The sequence below is a fragment of the Eumetopias jubatus genome, unplaced genomic scaffold (genome assembly GCF_037043125.1).
Source record: "Eumetopias jubatus isolate StellerSeaLion01/CBP00866 unplaced genomic scaffold, mEumJub1_p1.0 scaffold_9, whole genome shotgun sequence".
Classification (NCBI taxonomy): domain Eukaryota; kingdom Metazoa; phylum Chordata; class Mammalia; order Carnivora; family Otariidae; genus Eumetopias; species Eumetopias jubatus.
In genome coordinates, this window is record NW_028274815.1 from 9,878,709 (window position 1) to 9,897,326 (window position 18,618).

At 42.4% G+C, this 18,618-nt stretch overlaps 1 long non-coding RNA gene across 1 annotated transcript; it reads right to left on the minus strand.

Moving 5' to 3' along the window:
- Positions 1-3,259: 3,259 nt before the first annotated feature.
- Positions 3,260-11,102, minus strand: LOC114205943 (uncharacterized). Its single transcript, XR_003608508.2, has 3 exons — positions 11,032-11,102; positions 10,636-10,734; positions 3,260-3,669 (listed from the first exon to the last, which is right to left on the minus strand). It is a non-coding gene; the product is annotated as an uncharacterized LOC114205943 (long non-coding RNA).
- Between the last annotated feature and the right edge of the window lie 7,516 nt (positions 11,103-18,618).

Consider the following 18,618-nt stretch of genomic DNA (forward strand, 5'->3'; position numbering starts at 1 on the left):
CAGACAGACCAAATTGGTCTCTGACTGCACTTTCTAACAGGGAAAAAATCTGCCTTGGAACTCACTCTGAAGATTTCTTAGTCTCCCTGAAATGAGGAAAGAATCCACCCCACAGGCTCGAGGAACATGCTTGGCTCAGCTTCCCACAAAACCAATGGCTGCTTGCCTTAGAAACTTTCCTTTCATTGGAATAGCTTAAGGGCATGTCATTGTTGACTCATATCTCATAAACATAAGACTTGGTGTCAGCTGGGTTTTATTAAACTGTAAATTTTTTAAAAATCTGCATCCAGAATATCCAACAGCTTAACACCCACAAATTCACTGGCTCTCCTCTTCCTGCATCTTTTGGAGGCTGATAACCCTAAAAAAAGGCGCACCTCATCGACCCCCATCAACTGGGGAGGAAAACCTTCAAATGTGAGGGGAAAACCTTCACATTCACAGAATTCCCCAGCACAGATACTCTGTGAGCGTGTGTGTGCATGCACACCACTGGCACAAGCAAAATATGAGGATTTATATAGTGATTCCAAAGAAAATCAACTACTCCATTCATACACAGCAAATGAGAAAGTCATGCTGTGTCGAGCCAGAAATACACATTTTTAAGAGCCAGACTTATTACTTAAAAAACGAAAAGCGCTTTGGTTGAACTTGTCAGGGAGAAGCAGTGAAACACAAAAGAAAATAGGATGTCTGGTCAGTACAATAAATTAATTAAAGGGCATTGTTCTGACTCCGACAAGCATTCATCTGCCTGCAAATATTATATACAAAGTCTGTTCTCATTGGTTCCTTGAGTTCATGGAAATCTTCATGTCCTTTTATTAGATTGTTTTATATTTTAAATGATTATTATATAGGGCTCCTGGGAAGACGGAGAGGCATTGAAAACTCTAGAGACCTTTTCTCTTTACTTTATATAATAATGCTTATGAAATCATTCATTAGAAAAAATAATGGTGCAGGATCCTCAGCAGAACCCGAAATAAGTGACCAAAATTATGCACCTCAGATTCTGAAAGGCATTTACTTGGCCCTCACACCAACAGGCTGGATTTGAACAACAATGATAATAAATGACTTAGAATTCATGAAGAGACTCAGTTCAGTTACTGGGTTGGTGGTGTATTTTGTTAGAGTAGCTCTATATGTCACAAACAAGTGAAAAAAAAGTATGAGCAGCAACGTGATGGAAATCTATTTTTTTGCTCACATAAATCCCCAAATTTATGTTCCTCATTAGCAGCGCAGACTTTCTGGGACCTGGTGTGTTCCCGTGGTGTGGCTCTGCTATCTTCAATACGTGCTTTCCAAAACGATGACCAGATCCATCTGTGTGAAGCTGGAAAAAAAAAGGAAGAGTACAGGGAAGCATATGTAGGTAGTAGCCTTCCATGGACCAGGATGGAAGCAGCCCTTACCACCTCTGCACACAGCCCACTGGCCAGAATTCAGTCCCATGGCCTAACTTCAAAGAAAGTTGGAAATGTCTCCTTGTTGTGTGTTCAGGGAAAAAAAAAAAAGAAATGGGTTTGGTACATAGCTTGCCAGGCTCGGCTGCCCCAAGAGAAAGAAGATGCCCTCAATTCTCCATCTCTCCTCTTCCAATCAGAAGGCATGGCAAGCACCTCAGTTCATATTCAGTGCACATTCAGCGTGCAGTTGGCATTTAGGATAGATTTTCAGCAGTGGTCCGAGGAACCGGACTATCCAACCCTCACCAGGGCGGTCCCTTTTCCAGGGAGTATCAAAAGTGGGACTTCCAACCAGTCTGCCATGGACGAGGGTTTGGGTATAATGAATAATAATGACTGGCCTTTGGCTGAAATGGCTTTGGAAGTCAACTTTATCTGAGTCACCGCATCAGGGAATGTCTTTCTATTATTTTTTTTTTTTAACTTTCAAATCTTTCTGTATTCACTCAAGCAGAAATTGACTCATTTATCTTTCTTTTTTTTAAGATTTTATTTATTTATTAGAGGGAGAGAGCATGAGAAGGGGGAGGGTCAGGGGGAGAAGCAGACGTCCCACTGAGCAGGGAGCCCAACGTGGGGCTTGATCCCAGAACTCTGGGATCATGACCTGAGATGAAGGCAGACACTTGACTGACTGAGCCACCCAGGCGCCCCACTCATTTATCTTTCCATTTCTTTCACAAAATAAGTTGAAGCAGCCTGCAAAATACACAACATCCAGTAAGAAAATAACAAAACCAGGAATCTGAAAAGGTAACATTATTGATAGTAAAATTAAAGGAAGTTAGAAGTGAGGGTACTGTATTTCATATATACACGTGTGTCTCTAAAAGAGAGGGTGAAATGGAGGGGTCTACGTGGGCTCATTTAATAGTGGCCAAAGTAAGGAAGGGAGCCTCCAATGTTGGGCACTTGCTTACCTTCCATGCTGGTCTGATGACCTGATTCCTGACAGGGGCTCTCAGGTGTCCTCAAACCCATTGATAATGAGAATTGAATAGCAGGGAACACTCCTGAAGAGAATACTCGAGTGAGGGATGAAGTCAAGTACTGAATTTAAAGAGAAATGGATGAGCTAGGAAATTATTATGGCAAGGAGAAAAAAAGGCATAGTGAGGGAGAGAGAAGGAACGCCGTGGCAACCTAGCTTGTTTCCTTTTTGGATGAAAAACAAAACACAAGAAGCAAGTTGTGTGTGTGTGTGTGTGTGTGTGTGTGTGTGTGTGTGTGTGTGTGTGTGTTTTAAGGAGGGCTGTCAGACCCCCCCAGACTAAACCAGTGCAGAATGAGAAAGGAGAAGGTGAAGGAGGACAGCCAATGTGCACAAAACTCCATAAAAGGGGAGACGGGTGCTGGTGTGTTTGACTAGATGGATATAAATAGAAGATCACAGCATCCGGAATGTTTGTGGAATGTCTTAAGATAACCATGAGCATCCTATTAAAAATGGGGTTCTTACCTTCCAAATTCTATCCAACTCTAAGAGAAAATAACAAGAGCCAAAGTATCAAAAGGCATAGTAAAAGTGAAATGAGTTATTTTGTGTATTGACATGAATGTTTTATCACAGAATGGGGACTTAACTAAGAAAACAACCGAAATGGTTCAATAATTTATGGCACATTCCCTGAATAAAATATTATGTAGCTATTAAAACGAACATTGTGGAAACACCATAGCAACAAGTAAAATTGTTTATTGTGCAGTAATAATGAAAAAAAAAAAGCAAGGGTCAAAAGATATATCATCATAGTGTATATATTACGATTACCACTGTGTGAAAAACAATTGTGGGAAAGGGGTGGAGGGAAATAGGGCAAAAAGTGTTATATATTCAGGGTGATGGGAAAAACAGAGGGTTTTTCATTTAAATAGCTTAACTGTTATCATTTCAGTAAGCGCAGCAGGTGGCCTATGACATGCACACGCACAGAGCTGGCCTGGGCCAGCCCTGCTTGCACTCCCGCTGGTGCCCTCACCCATCCTTCTTCAACTGTACAAAGGCTGACCTGGGGTCCTCAGAGCAGAGCCAGGAGCATCAGATGCCCTGTGCTGGGCCCCGGCTCCGGTGGCCATTCCTCGGGCTTCTGCCTCAGCTGCTTCTCATGCTGGTATGGGTGAGAGAAGAAACTGTGTCCTCTGGGCCTCAGTTTCCTCCTGGGTCAACCTCGCAGACCGGGTGTGAGGACTGAGGGGAGCATAGATAAGTACAAATAGGGGTTGCTACTGATAATTGGGCAAACGCTGTTAAGATGCCGTAAAGATGCTTCTTCCTTGTTATAGTCTCCTTTCCCTTCTGCCCCTCTTCCTCTTTCTTATCTCTCTTTGTCTGACATTCTCTGTCTCTCTCAGTATCTGCTTCAGTCTCTCTCCATCTTTGTTTCTTTTTGGGGGGGAAGGAGGGGCAGAGGGAGAGGGAGAAAGAGAATCTCAAGCAGACTCCACGCCCAACACAGAGCCCGACGTGGAGCTCGATCTCACAACCATGAGATCACGACCTGAGCTGGAATCAAGAGTCCAGTGCTGAACCAACTGAGCCGCCCAGGTGCCCCTCACTCCATCTCTGTTTTTCTCTTTCTCTCTCTGTCCCTACCCTCCTCCCTCTCTCCATCCCTTCTCTCCCACACTACCCTGTCTCCCTCTGTCATCTTTCAGTCATGTGCTCACACACACACACACACACACACACAGGTATTTAAACACACTCATGCACACTTTCTGCTCCAGATACACTTAACTCTGCACTGGTGAACACACCCTGCTCTCTTGCCTCCAAGAGGCACCTGCTGTTCCTCTGCTTGCCTACTTCATCTCTCTAAGTCTCTTCGGGTTCCACTGAACACCCTCTTCATTTTTCCATCTAATAGAAACCTGCAATGAGTGTTTCTTGTCATCTTCGATAGGACACAGTAATATTGCACTTTGATTGGACTCCGTGTCCTGTGTCTCAGATGTCCCAGTATAGCTGGTGAGGCTGATTAACTAGGGGAATCCTGGCACCAAGGTGCTGACATAAGTGTTAACTACGTGAAACACTCTCAGGGTTTCAAGGCACTTTACCAGTATTTATTTTATTATTTAGAATAAAAAAACTTCGTTATTTTTTATTAACAATATCACAACTCAAGTAGTTAAACAGAGCACATCGTATCACTGACACCATTTTACGAATGAGCAAAGTGAGGCTCAGGAATGTTACTAAGGTAAGAATCTAATCAATGGAAGAACTGGGAATGGAAGAGAGGGCTGCCCGCACCCCAATCCTAAACTTCCCAAAGGACACTTGTATGTCCCTTGCACGAGCAACTCTGGTCCCACAGATAGGAAGGCAGTATTTGCATGTTGCTGTGCAATCACCACATGGCTGGGCCCCGCCCCAGGATTTCTGATGAGTTTCTGACTCAGCAGATTGGCAGCGGTAGAGCCCAGAAATTTGCATTTCTAACAGATTTCCCAGGCAATGCTGATGCCACTGACCTGGAGACCGCACTCGGAGAACCACTCATCTATCCAAGTGCTCTGAGCTGCGCAGTGTAAACCACTGACCGAACATCTGTCAGATCACCAGTTCCTTCTGCATACATGACATTTTAGAAATTACCATCATGCAGAATTGTAATGGTGCTGTGCTTTTCCCGGGCAGGTTTCTAAGTTATGAAATGCCTTCGGAAATTGTGTTTAATGGAGTGCATGGTGGGGAAGGAGTTGCCAAATGCACGGGTCTTTGGCCCTCATTAATATTTAGAGCTTCCTGAACCTTGAGGAAAGCAGGGCTCAGCAGCCTGGCAGCCGGACATGCCCAAACAAACAGACCTATTCAGGCAGCCAGGAACCAGCTAACATGCATGTTAAATGTTAACTCCCTTTAAAAATAAAAATAGCGCAAAAAGCAATCTTCGCTGAGGAAATAGATCACTCTAGATTAGGCAAAAGTTGTTGTTTCAGGTGGCTAAACTTATTGCTCCCAACCTGAGCTGGGAGTTAAAAAACAAAACCACAAACCAGAGGGCCAGTCCACAGCGTGGTAGTCTGAAGGCAGCACTATTAATGGTGAGTTAACACCATGGATTCGGGACCTTCTCTCTGTGGCCCCTTTTGCTGCTCAGGAGGGCTTAAAATTGAAGAGAGCTGCCCAGTGAGCACGAGCAGTTGACTTGTCTTCCATCAGGTGCCTGGTGGGAGGTACCGACTTCACACGTTGTATCCTGGAGAAGTATTTCCCAGGTCAGGGGTACAACCCTGTGGAGGTGCCCATGGGTCAGGGGAAAGCAGAAGGTCCCCAGCACAGAAGTTTGGACCACCATCTTTGGAAACTGTTGTGCATAATTCAATGGTCTTGGAATTCGGCTTCACTAATATAACCTCAATCACGTGAAACATTAACCCAGGGTGGACGGTGGTCATCACTGGGAGAGCATTTCCAGCTATGCTGCTGTCGGGCTGGCCACGTGCACCGTGGCAGAGCGGATGCATTGCTGTGCTGAGAAAGTCATGGCCGCCATACCAAGTGAGGCCAGGGACCTCAGCTCTGAGAAGCCCAGCAAAGTCCTCAGTGACATGAACAGGGAATAGTCCCCAGGAAAGAGGGTAGAGGTGTACCCCAATGATGTAGTTTAGCAGTTTGAATGAGAAGCAAACCCACAACAAAACCTGCTCATAACTGCTGCTCTCCCAGTCTTCAACATTCAGCCAAGCATCCACACTGGGAGTCTCCAGGGGATTTTAACCCCAGAGACCTTCAGTAAAATGCCAAACCACACTGCTGCCATCACGTTCTTTGTGTTCCACGAAGAAGCCATGCATCTGCTCATTGACACGTGACATTTATGGAGTTAGTTCTGTGTACCAAGCATTAAACTGGTGAAAATTCACAGTATCATTTCATCTATATTAAGACCTTCTTGGTAGACATTATTAGAATCAGCTCACAAATAAGAAAAGTAGATGATGGGTCTAGTAATTTACCCAAGGTGAAATAGGGAGTAAGAAGTGAGATTCCAACCAAAACACCTTGGTTGATATTTTAGGTGGTGTTCTCTCTGCCTATAATATTTTGTTTCCCATTTTTTTCCTACCCAGGGAACCTCCTCTCTTTTTCTGGGGTCCTGATCCAACGCATCTCTTCTGTGTGGCTTTCCTGAAACCTGTCCTCTGACCAAGCAGAGCCATTTACACTTCCCTCCTCTGTGTCCTTACAGCCCTTGATGTATGTGTGTGTGTGTGTGTGTGTGTGTATATATATATATATAGTATTTGTCACACACTGTTACACAATTATTTACATTTATCTTCCTGACTACATATACATTGTACTCTTGAAAGCAGAAACCCTGCTTTATGTCTCTTTACACACATGATATCTGGTGCTCAGTGAATATTTGTTGAATCCAACTGAATTATACTTGTAATTTAATACCATTTAGGTGGTTGGCTTCTAACAATATCTAATAACGTAGTCCTTCAGTAAGGCTTAAGTCTAATTGTGAACTATGGAATAAGGCACACCTGGGGAGGTATCACATGGAAAGCCCTTCAAGGGCACTGAATTTCACGGTATATGGCCCAAATGGAAAGCAGGAATCTAGGCCTTAGGGACAAGCTGCGTGATGATCTCGTATGGACACCCTGGTTGGGAGTTGCCATCATCTTGGCAATCCCCAGCATAGGTAATACACATGATGTTTCCAAGTGTCCTCATAGTGACCTGTGTGATCCTCACCACAGCATCAGGATGCTGATTGTAACACTGCTCTTTCACAGATGAGAAATTGAAGTTCAGTGATGGTAAATAAACCACCCAGTGTCATACAGCAAATATATCAAAAGAGCGTGACTTTAACCCAGGTTTTTATAAACCATAACCCTTTCAAACAAACATTTCTGTCTTGAATAAAGTATGAGGCAAAGACAACAGGATCCATTGCTTTAGAGAAACGAAACAACAACAAAAAATAAAACATAGCATGATCGAATCAAGGGCACTGCAAAGTCCAGACATCTGGCTTCTCATCTGGTCTTTCTTGGGTATTAGCAGTGTAGCACCTCCCAAAACAGCGGAAGACTGGAAACCTCCATTTTCTTTTGGAAACCTCCATTTTCTTTTGGAAACTCCATTAAACAGCATAATCATAAGTGCCCTTCTTTCTTTAGAGGAATATATGCAGCTGATGCATATGAAACCTCCCAGTAAACTGTCTAACACTCTACAGGTCCGAGAAGCCGTTAGAGGTGTTTTTACCTTTGGGGGAATGATGAGATTGGTTGGGGCAGGTTTGGTTCAATCATGTAATCATAAATAAAAAATTCATTCATGCAAACCTCTTCAAGGAAGATACATTGACTTCTTTGCAGAGTTTATTCTGTACCGAGTATACAAAATGAATAACCAGTCCTTACAGGTCTTTGCTAAATTTGAATGAGGAGAAAGTTCTGGATATTTTGGGTGAAATTAAGACTACATATTCTAGAAGAAAGAGGAACGATATGAGGGCAACATGTGTGCTCTGATAGAACATGAGGGGGGTGGCCCAAGGGATCCTGGGCACTGCTTTTCCTCAAGTCTGTGGTCCCGACCAGCCATTAGTCCTTCTCCCCCTGAACGAGAGCTATTCTGCCTCTCTGTTTTCTGGGATGGCTAAAGCCAAATAAACAGTCTATGATCTCTGTCTGAGGTCAGAAAGCCACACCTTAATTCCCCGGGGTTCCCTCATGATGGCTCCTGAGTTGTCACCTTGATCTCTTTAGATCATAGGCCATAGAGATCCATCAAAATTTGTGGTCTGTTTATTGCTTAACCTGAGGAGTTATTGGCTAGAAAGTTCTTTAAAAACATCATCCTAAAAATTGTGTGCAGGATATCACGAACAAAAGAAGCCATGAGGAAAAAAGGATTTTGTGACGCATTGCATTTTTGAAAAGAGAGGGAGAAATTCATGATACTCCGAATGTGTAGTGTGGGAGAGCCAGTGACCCAACCAGGATATGGAGAAGGAAGATTAGGTTATGGGAGGTCCTGAGAGAATCTAAGGAATGTGGTTTTAGTTACATTGAGTTTGAGGACCCCTGGTGTCTACAGATATAAATGTCCATCAGACAGTTAGATACTTGCAGGCGTAGGGTTCAGGCAAAAGGCTACATGGGTGGTTAAGAAACACACACACACACACACACACACACACACACACTCACACACTCACACACAGACCTGGGAGCAATCCACACACCACGGAAGCAAGGAAATAAAGCACGAAATACAGTGGATATCACAGAGTTGACGAGAGCATTACATTAGCTGTCTAGGTCTCGGTAATAGTCTTAAATGATTATTTATGGTTTTGCTAATGTTAATCATGTTCACTAAATAAAATATAAACTTTTCATAAATTGTGATTATAATTAAGACAGAGCCAAATGTTTGAATTTCATATCCAAGTTGATGAAGACCACAGTCCATTATTTCCTAAGCTAGATAGGAGGTTCATGAGTATTTATATTATTATTATCTTTTAATAACAACTATCATCCCTTAAATCATACAAAAACATTACATATACTATTTTTATATATGCTAAATTTCAAAATAATAAAAATCCTATAAATATAGTATCAGAACCAAGGAGAAGTTTATTCAAAACTTAATTTTATTAGGCAGGTAAAGAGGTGATGATTTGACCCACTATTTCCAACATGGTCCATTGTTCTGACCCCAGATTTCATGAGGATTTGGCAAACTCTAGATGTCATGTCTATTATGATTGTGATACTGAGAAATTTGAGTAAGTTGGATAAAACTGTTACGGATTTGGATCATACAGCAGAAATACACATGCAGGTAATAACTTCAATTATGATCATTCATCCATCCACCAATTTATTCAACTAATACTTCCTGGGTGACTACTCTTTTCCAGGTACTGTGCTGGCTCTTGGGGGCACAGAAATTAATAATACAGAGCGATTCCCTTGAGCTGGAGTCTACAAGTGCACTATCAGCTATAATTCTTACCTGATAGAGGTTGACACAAGACACCAGAGAGCACAGGGGAAAGATATGTGCCATGGAATGAATGTTTCTATGAGGTGACATTCGAGCTAATGATCACAGATAAGAAACTAACAGGGTAGATATGGAGAGGAACAGCATTTTAGGAAGAGGGAACTGAGTATGCAAAAAAATAAAACTTTTAAAGCATCTATGATAGCATTGGCATTCAGCCCTAAATAAAAAGAAAATATTCTCTCTATTATGAAAATCTGCTTTCTTAGACCAGAAACACAATAACCATTCTCCCTCTGAGTGGGGACCATCCCCAAGGAGGTCCCGCCCCCATTGTTCTGCTTTGCTCTGGTCCTCTACCTCTTCTCAAACTCTTCCAACAACCTATGTGATTCTCATTAAATGTAATGTAGAAGAAACTCACAGCAATAACTTATTATCCAGGTGACTGAAATAAGTGTTTTGGGAGTTTACATAGACAGGAAAAAAGAAAGCAGGAATGCCTCCCTTCCCTGGGGGCCTTCTCAAAGCCCTGATGAAGTGCTGCTCTTTCTGGTTTGCAAATCCGGAACCTCTGACAATCCATAGACTGATTCCATGAGAAAGCCACAGCGGATGGTTTGCTGAAACTGTGTTTAGTATGTGGCAACACATGGCTCGGAATTTTAAAATATTTCAGTGCTGCAGTGATTGAGCAACCTAAAGTGTTTCCACATGGCTGGTAAAAGTCTCATCCGGCAGAGAGATCTGGACTATTTCTCCTACTCTAGATTCTTATAATCTGCAGCCTGTTTTTTGTATTATGGAATACAACCAGCAGCTTCAAGGTGTATCCTCAAAGGGAAGGAACGCAGTATCTGATTTCCCTCCAAACCAGTCTAGTGATGTGCCTTTTAAGCCAAGAGAGGGACAGCTACCCCAAACCTTAACTCTGCCTCCTGTTTTTCTGAAAAAGACATCAAGAATTTTATCTGCCTTTGGCAGGTCAGGGTTCTGAAGAGATCTGGAAATTATATTCAGATTCCATTTTAATTTAAGAAAAGGCATAGAAACAATTGTGAAAGGTGCTTGCTCAGACTATATTTTAGTCTGTTCAGACTGCTATAATAATGTATCATAGACTGGTTGGCTTGTTAACAACAGAAATTTATTTCTCACCGTTGTGGAGGCTGGAGATCTGAGATCAGACTGATCAGAGTTCTAGTGAGGCAGTTTCTCTCTCTTGTTGCAGGCTGCTTGCTGACTTCTCTTCGTGTCCTGCCAGGGCACAATGAGGGCAAAAGAGCTCTCTGAGGTTCCTTTTATAAGGGCAATTACCTCCTTCATAAGAGCTCTGCCCTCATCTCCTAATTACCCCCCAAAGGCCCCAACTCCTAATGCCCTAACATCGAGGGTTAGAATTTCAACATACACATTTTGAGGGGACACAAACATTTAGCCCTTCCCATGTTATTATTTTAAATTTGCACTTACAGAACATTTTCTATTACATAGGCCCAACATATTTTTTACAAGGACATAATAAATAAATGAATGGAAAAGAAACTCACAAACCTGGTCGTAGTCAGGGACTGTGGAAGATCACTCTGCTGCTTGCAAGGGCTTCTTTCCCATCAGAATCTGCTGCTTCTCACAGGAGTAGGAAGCACCGTGATGTAACACAGGTCCTTGGTGATGAAGCGAAAGTAAAGAGGCGACGGTAGATTACCCAGAGACTGAATCTGAGATTACCCACCGAACGAAAAAAAGCTGGAGGAGAGCCCAGAGTCCAGTTGCCTCTCTACAGGTCCTGCCTAGTAGTGCCATGGAAAGAACATAGTGTTGAAAGGCAGTCTCTAGAAGTGATCCTCAGCGGAGACTTTCTTCCAACACATTTGGGATAGGTATCCTGGTTCACCAAGAAACACAAGTGGAGAAATGGACTGGAGTCAGGGATAATTAAAAGGTCTTCGATGGGTGTCGAAATGATACGGGGTTTCCACTCAAGCAGCACTGGATGGAACACTCGGCTCTGCCACTAATGAACTATTTAACTCTGGCAAGTTTTTTCCTTAAGTCCTTGATGTACCTTCTCCCTGTTTGTGAGTTGTAAGAACTTTTATAAACATTCAGTGAGCAAATGCACTGAATTAGTACCATGATGGGCTCATGGTTGACACTTTAGAGTTGGAGAAGTCCACAGCTATCTCTTCAACAAAGTTCTGAATTGACAGAGAGACAGTCACAGGACCCAGGGAGATGAAAATCCAAATATAGTGGGAAAGGCCACACTGGAGAATATGACTTAGGTTTTGGCAGCAGTGGGCTTCTATTCTGACTCTTAGAATTGGACCTACTTACTTACCCGATCACTGCCAGTGGATGACCACTTCGTGCAAGGACATAGCCAACCCCTAAGAATCTATCCCGTCTGCAGGCAGGCAGATCTGAAGAGAAAGGAGAGCAGAGGAGTGCATTCTCAGCTCCTGCTAAAATGGCCCGCAGAGTGCCTGCTTGTGCTGGGGGCTGTATGGTGAGTGTGGGGCGAGCAGGGGAAGAAAGAGTGGGACTTCATCCCTACTTTAACAGTTTACAGCCTGAAAGGATAAGGCTGCTGTGAGGCTTGAGTGAATAATTACCTTGAAAGATGCTGATGCATTTTATTTTATTTTATTTCATTTTTTAGATGTATTTATTTATTAGAGAGAGGGGGAGAGTGAGTAGGGGGAAGGGATGAGAGTAGAGGGAGATGGAGAGAAAGAATCTCATGCAGACTCCCTCTTGAGCACAGAACCCAACATGAGGCTAGATCCCAGGACACCGAGATCATGACTGAGCAGAAATCAAGAGCCAGCTGTTTAACCGACTCAGCCATGCAGGTGCCCCTAAAGATGCTGATACATTTTAATGCATTTTCAAATGCTTCATGAGATATAGAGGACAGTGATCAAACATTAGGAAATTTAGTATGGAAGAAAACTCCCCAGCTTAGCATCTGATAAGTGCATGTTGGAGAGAAGAAAAAGGCTGCTATGAAGAAGGTCAAGTACACATTTACAGGTGCCTGCTATTTCTGCAGAACATATTTCAGACTTTTGCATTTCAAAGGTGTGAATTAGAGATGAAAGTGGCATCAGGTCTGAAAGGAGGAATGTTGAATTTTGGCGCTGGACTCAATGTGCCCTAATTCACTTTGACAATGACCTTTTCTTCTTCTACCATCTGCATGCAAAAGGACTCCCCAACTTCCCTCTCAAAGTTCAAAGGTTTATAGCTACATTTTCACATCTCCTAGGGTGCAAGCATTTTAATACACTGCAACAAATGTAATATAAAGTAAAGTACTTGAAGAGGCAATGGACAATGATTCCACTGGGGGAATGGAAGTAGCACTAGGTGGTAATGGGCTGCAAAGTTGGTAGTTTTGTGGCAGGATCCTAATACACATAACCAAAAAAATCACCTTGCTTTCCCTGTCTCTTAAGTCTTGGTCAGTCCAATAAGGGAAAACAAAAAACAAACAAAACGAAACAAAACAAAAAAAACAGAAGGAAACCCTTGCTCCTGTTTTAGGCATTGCCCTCAAACTGTGCGGTTGTGGCAGCAAAGCAAAAAACACAGATCAGAGATAGAGTAGGTCAAAGATACAGTCAATTTTAGCTGAGTCTGTGGACATTGAAGACAGCGGAATGATGCAATTTATTTTCTCTTCCAGAATGTTAGGTCAACATGTCCGATTGGTAGGACAACCATATGGACTGACATGTTGCCATCGCTTGATACCATGTCTTTAAGATGTTCATAAAGTAGACCCAGTTTGAAGCTGCCGCTCAGACAGACTCTGTAGCAAGGATGAGAATTCTTGAGTGATTGTTCATAGCTCCATCCTCTCATTTCCGGAGGCTCACTGTTATGCTGTAATTGAGCATGTGAGAGTATTTTGGTTAGGAGCTCAGTGAGGAAAGAAATAACTTTAAACAAAACTAAAATAGCATGATAGTTTAGACACTCATATTTTAAAAGGACCTTGGGGCTCATCAACTTCACTGTGGTAATAAGCATGAGATGAGCACTACATGTGCCCCTCGTGATGTGAGACCATCATAGGACAGTGACATGGTCTCAGAACTTAACACCAGCGCGCCTGGGCTTGATTCCTTCTCCAGCAATGACAGGTGCAACTTGGGCAAGTTACTTAACTTCTGTGATCCTCACTCTTCATCTGTAAAATGGGCTCAATATGACCAAAAGGAAAACACGAACCACCCACACAGGGCTGAACTAATGAATGGATAGTGCTGGAAATAGCATTTATCAACAACAGAACATTCAACAAATCTCCATCCTTCAGTTATACGGGTTGAAAAAATGCACACTTCTGTGTGTGCATATGCATGTGTGTGTGTGTGTGTGTGTGTGTATGTCTCTTAGTGAAGAATACATGGAAACTGTTCTAATTGAAAGACCAAATAGCAGCTGAATGGCATTGTCCCAAATCTCTGCTTTGTCATCTAGCTTTGAACATTGTTTTTTTTTTTTAAGAAATAAAGGCAAATCTGGAATATGATTAATACTCAGCAGAAAAACATGGAAGAAGAAGTAGAATAAGGAGGAGGAGAAGAAGAGGAAGAAGAAGAAGAAGAAGGAGGAGGAGGAGGAGGAGGAGCAGGGGGAGGAGGGAGGAAGAGGAAGAAGGGGAGAGTGCTTTATCTAAGTCACTAAGTTTATTTCATTCTAAAAAAAAAAGCAGTGAAAAGCCTATAAAATATATGGTGTAACCAATTGGAAAGAGAGATACTTCACTCTTTAGCTTCTTAGAAGCCTGTATCTAAAGTAATGAAAGCAAGCACTTTTTTAGGACAAAAAAAAAAAAAAAAAAAGCCTCTCTGAGTATCGTAGGTGTATGTCTAATTCCTTAAAACCTGCCAGTACTTTGTCACTGATGAAATTAAAACTGCCAGCACTGGCAATGGGAATTGTGCTGATATAAAAGTGAGTTGCTTGGCAACAGATTAACTTATTTAAAACTTTTACCGCTGCTTTGACAAAGAGGCTGAAAAAGGAAATATGAAGGCAACAGTACAATCTTCAGGATCAGAACCTCCAGGAGACCCTCCAAAGTAGAAGTCTCTCTGACCTACATACTAAAGCTGCCAGTTTGCAAACCGAATTTGCCTAGCACCCTGGCCAGTGGGTTTCCTGTTAGATTCGGCTAGTGAGAGGTGCTGGCTGCAGACCACTGGGCAGGGGAGAGAAGCAGAAGGTTTGTGCCTCTGACAGTGCCAAAGCTGCTGGATAGAGCTGGCCGTGACCATCAGGGGATTGCAGACTCCAGTGGCTGGGGTAGAAGTAGCCCCTTTTTTGTAGCCCCAGCCATGGCCCATGGGGTGCCCTGGGGTAGACTCAGGATTGGCTGCGAGAGTGTCTCTAAAGCTCAGTATCGGGTGTTAGACCTGCAGACTTCACCTCCAGGGTGTCAGTATATTCTGCTCACAGGGTCACACCATTCTTCCTTTCCCCCTCTCCACACCCTGTATTTTCTCTTCTGTTCTTCCTGCCCTCATAACACCCCCCCATCCTGTTTTAAACTCTGTCACTAACAGAATCTTAAAGGAGTTTAAAGCCTCTCCCAGTAGACTCAAATTGCAGAGTGGTATGATATGGGCAAAAGTAGAAACAAGCATTATAAACCAAACTAGGAAGGGTACTGTGATGGGTAACTTAAACCTCTTGATAGATAGAAATCTTTATAGACATAGACACAGATTACAGAAATGATGCAGGTGGAGATATTCTATTGGTTCTGTTTCCCTGGAAAACTGTCTCCTGCAGGTGCCATGACCAGCGTGGGAGGTGATACTGTTGGCGGCAGAGGCCAGACAATGAAGAGCTCTGATATCAACTGAAGGTTTTGGGGTTCTATTCTAACATTCATCAGAACCCCTCCTTTTCCGGGCACCTGGGTGGCTCAGTCGTTAAGCGTCTGCCTTCGGCTCAGGTCATGATCCCAGGGTCCTGGGATCGAGTCCAGCATTGGGCTCCTTGCTCAGTGGGGAGTCTGCTTCTCCCTCTCCCACTCCCCCTGCTTGTGTTCCCTCTCTCACTGTGTCTCTCTCTGTCAAATAAATAAATAAAATCTTCAAAAAAAAAGAAACCCTACTTTTAAGGGAGAGGAGTGAAACGGTCATATTTTATTTTCTTGAAAACCACCCTGGTTGTAAGAGCGTGGAGGATGGATCTCCAAGGAAACTAGTTTTAGGACAGCCTGATCCTCAAGGGAAAACTCCTTGGAGCATTCAGCTAAACCTCCACACATCCAGGAGTCATGTGTTTCACCTCCCAGCTATCCAGACCCTCTTCTTCGGCAGAGTCCAACTCACTCCTCCCCGCTGTAAGATCATCTAATGATGCTCTTGGGCCACAGTGGGGGCCATGGTTTCTCCAAGTCTCTGCTTTTGATCAGACCACTGTGTTCAGGAACCATAGACGAGGGCAGATGGATTGGTGGTGTGAAGCTATTCTTCTTGACCCAGAACCATTTAAATGACTACTGCTATAAGTAGACAACGTGGGTGCCAAAAAGCACATGAACTCAGAGATGACTTCTATGTCCAGACCCTGACAGACTTCGTGGTCACAAGAGATCTTCATAGAAAGGTCTAGATCTCTAGTCATGATCTGGTGCTTCGCATGTGGTCTTGTTATCCCATTCAGGGCTTTCCAGAGGGAAGTAAGTCAGGCTGCCATTCCACAAAGTCTCCAAACATGGAACCAAGGGTATGTCTTCTGTGCATTTAGCGAACTTAAGCCTTAGAGCCCTGGTGTATGTGCATGGGCCCCTCCCAGGATCTGCGGAGGGACAGCCCTGACAGTGTGTTTAGAGTCATACGGTTTTATAAAATTTGCAAAAGTAAGGTACTTTAACTACAATCACCTAAGACTGCTGTCTCTTTCCCTTCCATCTTCTCTGCCAAACTTCCCCTTGTGTTGGGTGGTATTAAAGTGGCCGTCGGCATTTTGAGGATCTCACTGGGAAGAACTCAAGTTGGGGTTAGTCTGGGTTTATTGAAATGAATTTATGTGTCTCAGTCACTTCCAGAGCAGTTGAGTTATTGTAACCATTCGGGTGTAGGAACGAGTTCTAGAAGTATTCCTATCACCCACGGTGTCGCCTCACCCGTGCCACGACCCGAAAGTGAGGGGCCAGAGGCTGGTTCACAGTGTAACCTTACTCCGCAGTCACAGAAACATGCAGGGAGCAGCGGAGAAACAGGTCTCAAGATGTGCAGAGCCAGAAGTTCATCTGTGGAAATCCTTCCAATCATCAAACATGTAGAATTGTAAGCAGATAATTTGAAACAGAAGTTCTATCCTTCCCACGAATATCCTTGATAGCGCAGCATATACAATCAAAATACCCCATATTTTTTTCTTTTTAGAAGGGAATCAAATGAAATAGAATTCTTAAAATAACTGTTTAAATTCTTGTCGCTGGGACTAAAATACCAACATCAACAAAAATAACAAACTTATAATACACCATTGTGACAAAGACAAAGACAATGTGACAAACTGCTTAATGAGTCGTCTCGTCCAAGTTTTTTTAAAAAGAAACTTGAAAAACTTGAAAAGACCTGAAATCTTAGAGCTTTTAGATAAAAGAAATGTGATGGTGGTTTTTCCACATTTGACAACAATAGTAAATATTTCCATGGCATTACTGATAAAAAGTCATGATGCTGAAAGTTTGTCTGAACTATTAATAACTAAAAGAAATCAACCAGCTTTTTGAGAAGAGAGTCTGAATTATCCTTCTCTTCTCTTTAGAGAAAAGATGACAAAGTTATCAAGGATTATACCCTTTGCCCTACTATTTTGTTAACAAAGGCTAATTGATTCATAGATAAGGAATGTGAACTCTTTCCTTAAAGGTATGAACTCTGATCCAAAAGCCTAGAGGATACTGATGCTCAGGGAATATATGAATTTAATACATTGAAAATACATTTTATTTTAATATATTAAAATTAATATAATTTTGTATATTGTATATATTTTCTGTATATTAATTTAATATGTACAATAAGTGAATTTATTATATAGAAACATATACAATGAGGAAAATACTGTTATTTATTCATATGAATACTAGCCAACATTTACCGAGTGATAACTGTATGTAAGGTATTGGTCTAAGTACTTTATGCATATAATTTTTCAAAACACATACATGCATTTAACCCATAAGGTAATTCAATTAACTCACTCAGGGAGTACAGAGTCACTAATTCCAAATTAGAACTGTTTTGTCATAGGTAATTTAGGTAATTGTTGGACATTTTCCTAAGGTCAGAAAAATAAGTTATCACAATATGTTGAATTGCCTTTATTTTGCTATAAAAATTCAGCATTTAAGGGAGGGAGCAGGGTTGAGGAAAACAGCTTTGGACCCACAAAGATCTGAGCCTAACTGCATGTTTTATTATTTACCAGAAGATTTTACAAAGCTACGTACCTCTCCTCATCATGTCTCGATCGGATAGTGAACGTGTCAGTGAGGACACATGAGTGAAAGCCAAAGTTTAATTTATTTTAGGGAGCCATTTCCCCAAACTTTAAGCTTAGGAGAGGGAGGGGAGGGAGCTTTGTTTTACCCAGGACTCCCTTGGCCACTGCAGGTTAGTTGCTGGTCAAAAACATTCTGCCTCCCGCAAGACTGTTGAATCACAGATCTGTACCTCTGAAACAAATAATGCAATATATGTTAAGAAAAAGAAGAAGAAGAAGAAGAAGATAGCAGAAGGGGAAGAATGAAGGGGAGTAAGTCGGAGGGGGAGACGAACCATGAGAGAGGATGGACTCTGAGGAACAAACTGAGGGTTCTAGAGGGGAGGGGGGTGGGGGCATGGGTTAGCCTGGTGATGGGTATTAAAGAGGGCACGTTCCGTGTGGAGCACTGGGTGTTATGCACAATCAATCATGGAACACTACATCAAGAACTAATGATGTAATGTATGGTGATTAACATAACAATAAAAAATTTAAAAAAAAAAGAACATTCTGCCTCCCATCCAAGTACTAACCAGGCCTGGCCCTGCTTATCTTCCTAAATCAGACTTGAGGTCAGGCACATTTAGGGTGGTATGGCCCGGAGACTCTTAA